We start from the raw sequence: 12,008 nt of genomic DNA, 5'->3' as shown, positions 1-12,008 counted from the left end.
CATACATTTCCACAGGCATTTAAAGGGGAAGGCTAGTAACTGATCAGTGGAAATGCTGGGAGATGATTGTTCCAATCCTTATGGGATTCATTCAAGAGTTCATTGTATATCTATTGTTGTGTGAAAATGATTTGCTTCAGAACGGTCTCATATTCAAGTAATGTGCAGATTAATGCTCCGTCACTGACCAGGGACGCTAACCTGGAAGCATTAAACTGCACATTACTTGAATATGAGACCGTTCTGAAGCAAATCATTTTCACACAACAATAGATATACAATGAACTCTTGAATGAATCCCATAAGGATTGGAACAATCATCTCCCAGCATTTCCACTGATTCCCACTGATCAGTTACTAGCCTTCCCCTTTAACTTTATATTTACCATAAATTAGGCCTGGAATTACTATATATATATGAAAAAAGGACATTGAATTACTCACATCTTGAACAATCTTTTAACCTCTCTCATTTTCCCTCACATACATGCATACATTTGCAAAGGCTCTGACAAAAAAACCCCAACCATGTTACAAACTATATATACTCTAGAAACCTTGTGACAAACTAAATAATGACTTCAAAAGACAGATACCTTGTAACTCTCATACCATGGACCACTATTAACCCCATCCTGTGCATCTTTTAAGCAGACACACATCACATGCAGAAGGAATCGGTGTGCACTTGCTTATACTTACATTCAAAAGCTTAATCGAACACTTCTGCGGTAAAAAAACCAAAAACAAAACAAAAACTGGCAACTGTTGCTGAAAAATGTTTGTGACCTTTTTCACATTTATCATTTCTAATTCTTTCCAGTGTCTGCATGAAACTTAGAAATATAAAAAAAATTATAAAGGGGTAAGTAAAGATAAAGTTCTCCCTGCCGTCAGCCTCAAAGCGAGCGGTTAGCTGTTTCTGGGATGGATTTTCTTTCAAAGCGGCTCTCTTTACAAAGTGGGGTGTTGAAGGGTCACTCTGGCCGGGATCACTTTCGGCCATCAGATACCAGGCAACCATCTTGGATGAAACCAACCACTTCAGACTCCACGCAATCTTCTATCACCAATCATGTCCCTTCGTCTCTTCTCTCCCTTCTCTGCTCACTTCCTTCATGATCTTGGCGCGCGGCGCATGCTTCAATTTTTGATGGCGGAGAATCACAAGGATTGCTAGAAGAGGTTTATGATGAGCCCGATGCTGGAGGACTGTCTGCAAGGTTCTTTTACTTTGCTGATGCCTTCTTGGATGGATGCTAGCATTAGAGGGAGGGGTGATGAGCAATGGGGTTTTAAAAAGGGAATCACTCTTCATATCTTCACTGTTCACCAGGTCCCCAAGGTCAACGTACCTTGCTGGCTGCAGAAGTTTGTTTTCTAGCACTATAATTGCACGTAGAAAGCCTGTGAATTCTTTTGTGTGAACACACACACAAAAATGATTAATTATGGCGACATGCATCATGATTTGAAAATCAGTCCTGGCTGGTATTTTGTACAATTCTTGCATTAATTTATCCTATACAACATTTGCGAGCAGTGACAACTAGCAGATTTCTGCATTGTGATGCAAAAATGTAACCCATTACATGGAGCCTGATTACTCACTGTGTCGTGTGAGAGAAAGAGACAGGATTCAAAGACAAGTTGTGATTTTCAATTCAACGTTTTGATAGCATTCAGCACACACACAAAAGATGAATATAATGTATGAGATATGTTTCCCTGCCTTACAATCAGTATTTTGTGTATACAGTACAGTACAGAGATGTACACTTTCACAGAATCAAATTTCTACTGTCTGAAGCATCATTAATAAATGCCCTGATCCCATTCAAACTGTGTTGTGGCCAAAGTATTGCAAAGTAGTACAGATCTCTCCATTTGCAAAAAAACAAAAACAACAGAACAAAAGAAAACAACCCAAAACCTAATAGTAATATCTCACTGCTGAACTATACTGATTTTCACTCTCACAATCACTTTACCCAAAGGGAGCAAATTTGTTTCTCTTGTTTCTCTCTCTCTTTCCACTTTGACCTTTCTAATTTCAAAGATTATCCATCCCTAGTGATGGAATACAATGTATTTTTTTCTTTTTTGTGTTGGGGGGGGGGGGGGAAGAGTACTGCTTTGTATGGCAGCGATGGGTCACAGGAGACAAAAGGGTAATCTTCTCAAGTGTCATGATTGCCATGGCAACTACAGCAATTCCCAGTCCTGGCTATCACAGAGATGACCCATCATCTTTTGAATAGTGATGAAAATTTTATCATGCTGAGAGCCAATGCAGGTTTTTTTTTTTCATTTCCAGCAATACCATCATTTTGTCAACCACAGTAAATCCAAACCCTCCAATGATAAAGGCATCTTATATGTATGACATATAGACCATTGCTTTCATCAAACACACTAGTCATTGAAATACATGAAAGTATTGGTATATATTAATTTGCATCTTTATGCCTACGGGTAGCCTTTTTTTCTTTTCTTTTTTTTTTGGTTCGGCCTACATTACCAGTGACAAATAAATAATTTGATTTTTGCATCACAGTCTAAAAATTGACAATTCTTCAATTTGAGAGGGCCAAAAGTTTGGAACGTACTTTCCTCATCTATACCATCTGTGTATATGTAGTGTATATTGGTTTTTTTTTTTCTTCTAAATTTCATGAGATGACTGTTACTGATGAAATATGAAATTAACAATTCCCTATATAATTTTGCCCCCTGTAACACAAATATGCTTGTGTACCGACTACATGGGGGTGGGGAATCACTAATGTTCCACTGATAAGGAATAATCCTTGCACAGACATGCTGTAGAACAGTGCTGGCTAAGCTTGCACCATGCTAAAATAAAATAATTTAATGAATAAATGAATGATTGAACTTACGTCTCATGCTGTTGCTGTGGCTCTCAATTGTGAATTCAACCAGTCGCAAAATTGTCTTTTGAGTCCCAACTCGCAAAATATATGGCACATACAGCATGCTCTCTGCGAGTAGAATTCCATATGCAATTATCTGTTGCAGTACAAGATCCCTCTATCCAGAGAGAAAATAACTCTCTCTGATTTATCTTCTTTAATACAGACAAGCACTTCTGTCCATTCTCTTGGAGATTCTTAATCTCTTGGAGATTCTTAAACTCCTGTAGAATGTTGATGGGACCCACTAAAGTTCAGATGCAATGGGTTAAATGGAACAGATTCATTCCAAGGTGAGTGCAAGAAAACCCGATGAGTATTCTATCTTTCTCTGAGAGAGAGAGAGAGGGAGAGATAAAAAAAAGGTCATCCTATTCCTGGTATCTTAACAAGACTTTGAAAAGATAGGTCAAGCAAAACTTGTCCTCATTTCTTGGTTCAATTTGCTGTCATACCCTTGTGTATTCTCCTCCCTATATGGAATCTAGCCCTGTCTGGCTTCACACATAGTCTACGGTAGACGAGATGAGCTATTGCATGTGGGTGGTGTCATGTGAAATCTTCGCAGCCTCCTCTCTCCTCTTCCATCTCTTGCTGTCTTCCTAATTCTTCTACACCCAATGGGGCAGCCAGACTGGGCCTGCATGCATGCTTTGAAATTAGCCCAGATCTGTCCAAATAAACGTCATGATTTATGCACCAGTGATGCAGGCAGACGTAGCTCATGGTAAGAGACTGAATCAAAGAGCAAGTCATGGCATGTAAACTCTACAACATGGAAGACGAGAACGTGTGTTATACATTCCTTCTATCTAACACTTTATCCTGACAAGAGTTATCAAGGGCTACATTCAGTTTAAGACCATTTATCATCCCACAAGGAAATTGCATATAAATATTTCTACCGGAAATGTCCGGAAATGTTAACAATCTCCCCCTCAGTAAGATGCTACAGGATACTTTTCTCTACCATTCTTAAAAAGAAATTCTAAATAACTACTATGAACCCTGCCATGAAGCTGACAGCAAGTCAAGAACTAAATATCCCAGAGACAAAGTCCAGGGCTCCATTTCATAAAACATATTAGGATAGCAACTCTTGCTGGGATGGCACTTCCCATAGCAACAGCGAATCACGAAGCTGGATTCTTGACATTACCATGACATTTGCCATTCCAGCAAGAGTTGCTATCATATCAACTTCTTGTGAAATGGGGCCCACATTACTACAGGACCTTGCTTAAGAAAAGGAGTTCAAAGAACACATTGCACATAGCTATGTAACTTGTCTTAATTAGGTGATCCGAGTATCCTCTCGGATCACCTTCTGTATCTGTACTGATTCTTTATTCTTCTTTCTTTATTTCTTTATTTCTCCGCAAAAGTTGTGCAAGAGTTAGCTCAGAAAGTGCATTGCCTATCAATGTCAAACTTATACCATATATGTATCATGTCCCAAAGACGACGGGTCAAGTAAAATCGTAGTGATCAGTCGACCGTGACGTCACTATGACGTCATTATATGAAAACACATTTTCATGCATATCTCATAAATGGAATGGAATTTTTTAATGTAAATTACGTCACATATATTTCAAGTCAAGCGGGTTCTACTCATTTTCTCAAAAATTCATATTTATCTTAACACGCGCGCGTACGCGCGCGTTGAAATATTTGTATGCTCAAATCGAGCTCAAAATTTTTTTGCACACGTTTCAGATCATTTGGAGCATTTTTTGAAAAATTGAAAAAATTGGACGGACGCGTACGCGCGCGCACATATTCGCACGCACAGCTAGTATGCAATAGAAATTTTCAGTTTTTTTACACGGATGGGATGTCCAAAATGTCAAGGAATATTTCTACCAAGTTTCAAGTCGATCCGACTCAATATGACGTCATACGGGCCCGTCAAACTCAAAATTCCGCGCGTGCGTCAATGGGGATACACAGTGCAACTATGCCAAACAACCGCCAATTTTAAATCGGATTTTACTCGTCAGGATGGACGGTGACCCCCCATTTTCTTGACATATTCTGAAAGCTGATGAGTTGTACATGTTATTTCATGGGTTGGCTATGCTGACAAAATGATTAAAAGATATCAAATTTCGTAATAAAGTAAAAAAAGTAAATTTTCAAAATGACGTCATCAAATTTCAAGTTCATTCGAGCTTATCTCACTAATCCTTTGCCAATTTTCACCCAAATTACAATATGTTGTAGCTTATGAAATTCTCTTTCATAAATGTAATTAAACAATTTTGATTTGATGACGACATTACCTCGAAAAAATGGATTGAAGGTAACCTTGTCAAATTTGACCAGCTTACGTGTAATCTCTATGGGAGTGCAATTTTTATGGAAATGAAAATTGACATGACTATCTTTATCGAGCACTAGCTCACTTATGCTTCGGTGAATTTCTCTAAGATTTTAATATGTTGTAGCTGAGATGTACGGCTATCGTAAGTGTGCCCTTCGTTTTTTCATACGCTGTCGGAATCACGTGAAAAAACGTGGTTGAAATTGAAGTTTATCTTAGATGTATTGAAATATTTCTTTCTTTTTGCAACTTTCTTTGCAATAACTCAAGAAAAACAGCCCCTATCACCTTCATATTTTGCACATGTTTAGTTCATGTCATGAAAATTATTTCATAAAATTACAACTACTTGATCAGACGCCATCTTGGGTATGTAAATTAGGGTCAAAGGTCATAGATGTTTCATCCTGTATCTTGGTGAATACATGTCCTATCCTTCCCATATTTTGCACACGTCAAGACCATGTTACAGGGATCATTTCATAAAATAACCACTTTTTGCTCAGATGCCATCTTGTTTGTGCAAAGTGGGGTCAAAGGTCATATGTACTTCTTTTTCTATCTCTGCTATGACGTGTTGTCTCTATGGGAGGGAATTTTTTAGATGTGAAAATTGACATGACTCTTTATATCGAGCACTATCTTACTTATGCTTCGGTGAATTTCTCTCAGATTTTAATATGCTGTAGCTGAGACTTTGCAGTATCAGGACTCGAATGATTGATTAAAAAAAAGATCGGATCACCTTAATTTGTCAGTGATGACAAATTACAATCTCTAGTTAGGTGATCCGAGTATCCTCTCGGATCACCTTCTGTATCTGTACTGATTCTTTATTCTTCTTTCTTTATTTCTTTATTTCTCCGCAAAAGTTGTGCAAGAGTTAGCTCAGAAAGTGCATTGCCTATCAATGTCAAACTTATACCATATATGTATCATGTCGCAAAGACGACAGCGCAAGTATAATCATAGTGATCAGTCGACCGTGACGTCACTATGACGTCATTATATGAAAACACATTTTCATGCATATCTCATAAATGGAATGGAATTTTTTAATGTAAATTACGTCACATATATTTCAAGTCAAGCGGGTTCTACTCATTTTCTCAAAAATTCATATTTATCTTAAAACGCGCGCGTACGCGCGCGTTGAAATATTTGTATGCTCAAATCGAGCTCAAAATTTTTTTGCACACGTTTCAGATCATTTGGAGCATTTTTTGAAAAATTGAAAAAAATGGACGGACGCGTACGCGCGCGCACATATTCGCACGCACAGCTAGTATGCAATAGAAATTTTCAGTTTTTTTACACGGATGGGATGTCCAAAATGTCAAGGAATATTTCTACCAAGTTTCAAGTCGATCCGACTCAATATGACGTCATACGGGCCCGTCAAACTCAAAATTCCGCGCGTGCGTCAATGGGGATACACAGTGCAACTATGCCAAACAACCGCCAATTTTAAATCGGATTTTACTCGTCAGGATGGACGGTGACCCCCCATTTTCTTGACATATTCTGAAAGCTGATGAGTTGTACATGTTATTTCATGGGTTGGCTATGCTGACAAAAGGATTAAAAGATATCAAATTTCTTAATAAAGTCAAAAAAGTAAATTTTCAAAATGACGTCATCAAATTCCAAGTTTACTCGAGCGTATCTCACTTATCCTTTGCCATTTTTCACCCAAATTTCAATATGTTGAAGCTTATGAAATGTTCTTTCATAAATGTAAAAACACAATTTGATTTAATGACGGCATCACCTCGTAAAAATGGATTGAAAGTAACCTTGTCAAATTTGACCAGTTTACGTGTAATCTCTATGGCAGTGCAGTTTTTCTGGAAATGAAAATTGACATTACTATCTTTATCGAGCACTAGCTCACTTATGCTTCGGTGAATTTCTACAAGATTTTGATATGTTGTAGCGGAGACTTTGGGCTATCGTAAGTGTGCCCTTCGTTTTTTTCATACGATGTCGGGATCACGTCAAAAAACTTGGTTGAAATTAAAGTTTATCTTCGATGTATTGAAATATTTCTTTCTTTTTGCAACTTTATATGCAATAACTCAAGAAAAACATACCCTATCACCACCATATTTTGCACATGTTTAGTTCATGTCACGAACATTATTTCATAAAATAACAACTACTTGATCAGACGCCATCTTGGGTATGTAAATTAGGGTCAAAGGTCATAAATGTTTCATCCTGTATCTTGGTGAATACATATCCTATCTTTCCCATATTTTGCACACGTAAAGACCATGTTACAAGGATCATTTCACAAATAACTACTTCTTGCTCAGATGTCATCTTGTCTATGCAAAGTTGTGTCAAAGGTCATATGTACTTCTTTCTTTATCTTCGTTATGACGTGGTATCTCTATGGGAGGGAATTTTTTTAAATGTGAAAATTGACATGATTGTCTTTATCGAGCACTAGCTCACTTACCCTTCGGTGAATTTCTCCTCGATTTTAATATGTTGTAGCTGGGACTGTGCGCTATCGAATGTGTGCCTTCCTTTCTTCATACAATGTCGGAATCATGTTAAAAAACTTGGTTGAAATTAAAGCTTATCTTCGATGTATTGAGATATTTCTATGTTTCTGCAACTTTCTTTGCAATAACTCAAGAAAAACAGCCCCTATCACTCCCATATTTTGCACATGTTTAGTTCATGTCACGTACATTATTTCATAAAATAACAACTACTTGATCGGACAACATCTTGGGTATGTAAATTAGGGTCAAAGGTCACAAATGTTTCATCCTGTATCTTGGTGAATACATGTCTTATCTTTCCCATATTTTGCGTGTCAAGCAAAGATCATGTTACAAGAATCATTTCACAAAATAACCACTTTTTGCTCAGATGCCATCTAGGTTGTGCAAAGTGGGGTCAAAGGTCATATGTATACTTGTTGTTGTATCTTCGTTATAGTGTATACAGATTTGGTACCAAAGATAGCAGATATGACTCCCTTTTCTAAATGAGAATCCAAACATCACACGGCCAATGTCTCTGACCACAGATGAAACCTGCATGGTCATGCCTATTGCGATCAGGACTTGAATCATCGATTAAAAAAAAGATCGGATCACCTTAATTTGTCAGTGATGACAAATTACAATCTCTAGTTAGGTGATCCGAGTATCCTTCGGATCACCTTCTGTATCTGTACGGATTCTTTCTTCTTCTTTGTTTCTTTATTTCTCCGCAAAAGTTGTGCAGAGGTTAGCTCAGAAAGTCCGCTGCCTATCAATTTCAAAATTATACCATGTATGCATCATGTCCCAAAGACGACAAATCTAATGTATCATTGTGATCAGTCGACCGTGACGTCACTATGACGTCATTATATGAAAACACATTCTCAATCATATCTCATTAATGGAATGAAATTTTTCAATGAAATTTACGTCACATATATTACAAATTATGCGCATTCTACTCATGTTCTCAAAATTCATATTTTCTCTTAAAACGTGCGCGTACGCGCGCGTTGAAATATTTGTATGCTCCAATCGAGCTCAAAATTTTTTTGCACACGTTTCAGACCATTTGGAGCATTTTTTGAAAAATTGAAAAAATCGGACGGACGCGTACGCGCGCGCGCATATACGCACGCACAGCTCATATGCAATTGAAATTTCCAGTTTTTTTACTTTGATCGGATGTCTAAAATGTTAAGGAATATTTATACCAAGTTTCAAATCAATGCGACTCAATATGACGTCATACGGGCCCGTCAAAGTTGAAATTCCGCGCGCGCGTCAATGGCGATATACAGTGCAACTATGCCAAAAAACTGCTAATTTTAAATTCGATTTTACTCGTCAGGATGGACGGTGACCCCCCATTTTCTTTACATATTTTAAAACCTGATGAGTTGTACATGTCATTTCATGGGGTGGCAATGCTGACAAAATGATTAAAAGATAGCAAATTTCTTAATAAAGTAAAAAAAGTTAATTTTCAAAATGACGTCATCAAATATCAAGTTCATTCGAGCGTATCTCACTAGTCCTTTGTCAATTTTCACCCAGATTTCAGTATGTTGTAGCTTATTTAATGTTCTTTCAAACATAAAATTACAAAATTTTGATTGGATAACGGTATCACCTCGTAAAAATGGATTGAAAGTAACCTTGTCAAATTTGACCAGTTTACGTGTTATCTCTATGGGAGTGCAGTTTTTCTGGAAATGAAAATTGACATGACTATCTTTATCGAGCACTAGCTCACTTAAGCTTCGATAAATTTCTCCCAGATTTTGATATGTTGTAGCTGAGACTTTACGCTACCGTAAGTGTGCCCTTCGTTTTTTCATACGATGTCGGGATCACGTCAAAAATTTTGGTTGAAATTCAGGCTCATCTTCGATGTATTGAGATATTTCTTTCTTTCTGCAACTTTCTTTGCAATAACTCAAGAAAAACACGCCCTATCACTTCTATATTTTGCACATGTTTAGTTCATGTCACATACATTATTTCATAAAATAACAACTACTTGATCGGACACCATCTTGGGTATGTAAATTAGGGTCAAAGGTCATAAGTGTTTCATCCTGTATCTTAGTGAATACATGTCCTTTCTTTCCCATATTTTGCAAACGCAAAGACCATGTTACAAGGATCATTTCACAAAATAACCACTTTTTACTCAGATGCCATCTTGTCTGTGCAAATTGAGGTCAAAGGTCATATGTACTTCTTTTTGTATCTTCGTTATGACGTGTTATCTCTATGGGAGGGAATTTTTTTTAATGTGAAAATTGACATGATTGTCTTTATCGAGCACTAGCTCACTTATCCTTCGGTGAATTTCTCCCAGATTTTAATATGTTGTAGCTGAGACTTTGCGCTATCGTTAAATTTGATTTCGTTTTTTCATACGATGTCGGGATCACGATAAAAAACTTGGTTGAAATTGAAGCTTATCTTCTATGTATTGAGATATTTCTTTCTTTCTGCAACTTTCTTTGCAATAACTCAAGAAAAACACGCCCTATCACCCCCATATTCTGCACATGTTTAGTTCATGTCACGTACATTATTTCATAAAATAACAACTACTTGATCGGACAACATCTTGGGTATGTAAATTAGGGTCAAAGGTCATAAATGTTTCATCTTGTATCTTGGCGAATACCTGTCCTATCTTTCCCATATTTTGCACACGTATAGACGATGTCGCAAGAATCATTTCACAAAATAACCACTTTTTCCTCAGATGCCATCTTGGGAGTGTAAAGGTGGGTCAAAGGTCATATGTATTTAGGTGATCCGAGTATCCTTCGGATCACCTTCTGTATCTGTACTGATTCTTTGTTATTTCTCCGCAAAAGTTGTGCAGAGGTAATCTCGGAAAGTCCTCTTCCTATCAATGTCAAAATCATACCATACATGTATCATGTCCCAAAGACGATCCTCCTAATAAAATCATAGTGATTAGTCGACCGTGACGTCACTATGACGTCATTATATGAAAACACATTTTCATTCATATCTCATTAATGGAATAGAATTTTGCAATGAAATCTACGTCAAATACATTTCAAATTATGCGCATTTTACTCATATTCTCAAAATTCATATTTTCTCTTAAAACGTGCGCGTACGCGCGCGTTGAAATATTTGTATGCTCCAATCGAGCTCAAATTTTTTTTGCACACGTTTCAGACCATTTGGAGCATTTTTTGAAAAATTGAAAAAATTGGACGGACGCGTACGCGCGCGCACATATTCGCACACACAGCTCATATGCAATAGAAATTTCCCGTTTTTTTACACTTATCGGATGCCTAAAATGTCAAGGAATATTTCTACCAAGTTTCAAGTCAATCCGACTCAATATGACGTCATACGGGCCCGTCAAAGTTGAAATTCCGCGCGCGCGTCAATGGGGATACACAGTGCAACTATGCCAAAAAACCGCCAATTTTAAATCGGATTTTACTCGTCAGGATGGACGGTGACCCCCCATTTTCTTTACATATTCTGAAAGGTGATGAGTTGTACATGTCATTTCATGGGCTGGCTATGCTGATAAAATGATGAAAAGATGTCAAATTTCTTAATAAAGTAAAAAAAGTAAATTTTCAAAATGACGTCATCAAATTTCAAGTTTACTCGAGCGTATCTCACTAATCCTTTGCCAATTTTCACCCACATTTCAATATGTTGTAGCTTATGAAATGCTCTTTCATAAATGTAATTACGCAATTTTGATTTGATGACGACATCACCTCAAAAAAATGGATTGAAGGTAACCTTGTCAAATTTGACCAGTTTACGTGTAATCTCTATGGGAGTGCAATTTTTATGGAAATGAAAATTGACATGACTATCTTTATCGAGCACTAGCTCACTTATGCTTCGGTGAATTTCTCTAAGATTTTAATATGTTGTAGCTGAGATGTAGGGCTATCGTAAGTGTGCCCTTCGTTTTTTCATACGTTGTCGGGATGACGTGAAAAAACTTGGTTGAAATTAAAGTTTATCTTCGATGTATTGAAATATTTCTTTCTTTTTGCAACTTTCTTTGCAATAACTCAAGAAAAACAGCCCCTATCACCTTCATATTGTGCACATGTTTAGTTCATGTCACGAACATTATTTCATAAAATTACAACTACTTGATCAGACACCATCTTGGGTATGTAAATTAGGGTCAAAGGTCATAGATGTTTCATCCTGTATCTTGGTGAATACATGTCTTATCTTTCCCAT

The 12,008-nt window shown here is 37.1% G+C and overlaps 1 pseudogene; it reads right to left on the bottom strand.

Annotated features, from left to right (window-relative positions):
• Positions 1-12,008, bottom strand: part of LOC139736110 (uncharacterized) — a 296,424-nt pseudogene that overhangs the window by 120,153 nt on the left and 164,263 nt on the right.

The sequence above is a fragment of the Diadema antillarum genome, unplaced genomic scaffold (assembly GCF_040938485.1).
Source record: "Diadema antillarum isolate AM-2024a unplaced genomic scaffold, OU_Dant_1.0 seq00000621_RagTag, whole genome shotgun sequence".
NCBI classification, from domain to species: Eukaryota; Metazoa; Echinodermata; class Echinoidea; order Diadematoida; family Diadematidae; genus Diadema; species Diadema antillarum.
The sequence above is the reverse complement of the archived record's forward strand: the minus strand, read 5'-3'. Positions and strand labels throughout refer to the sequence as shown.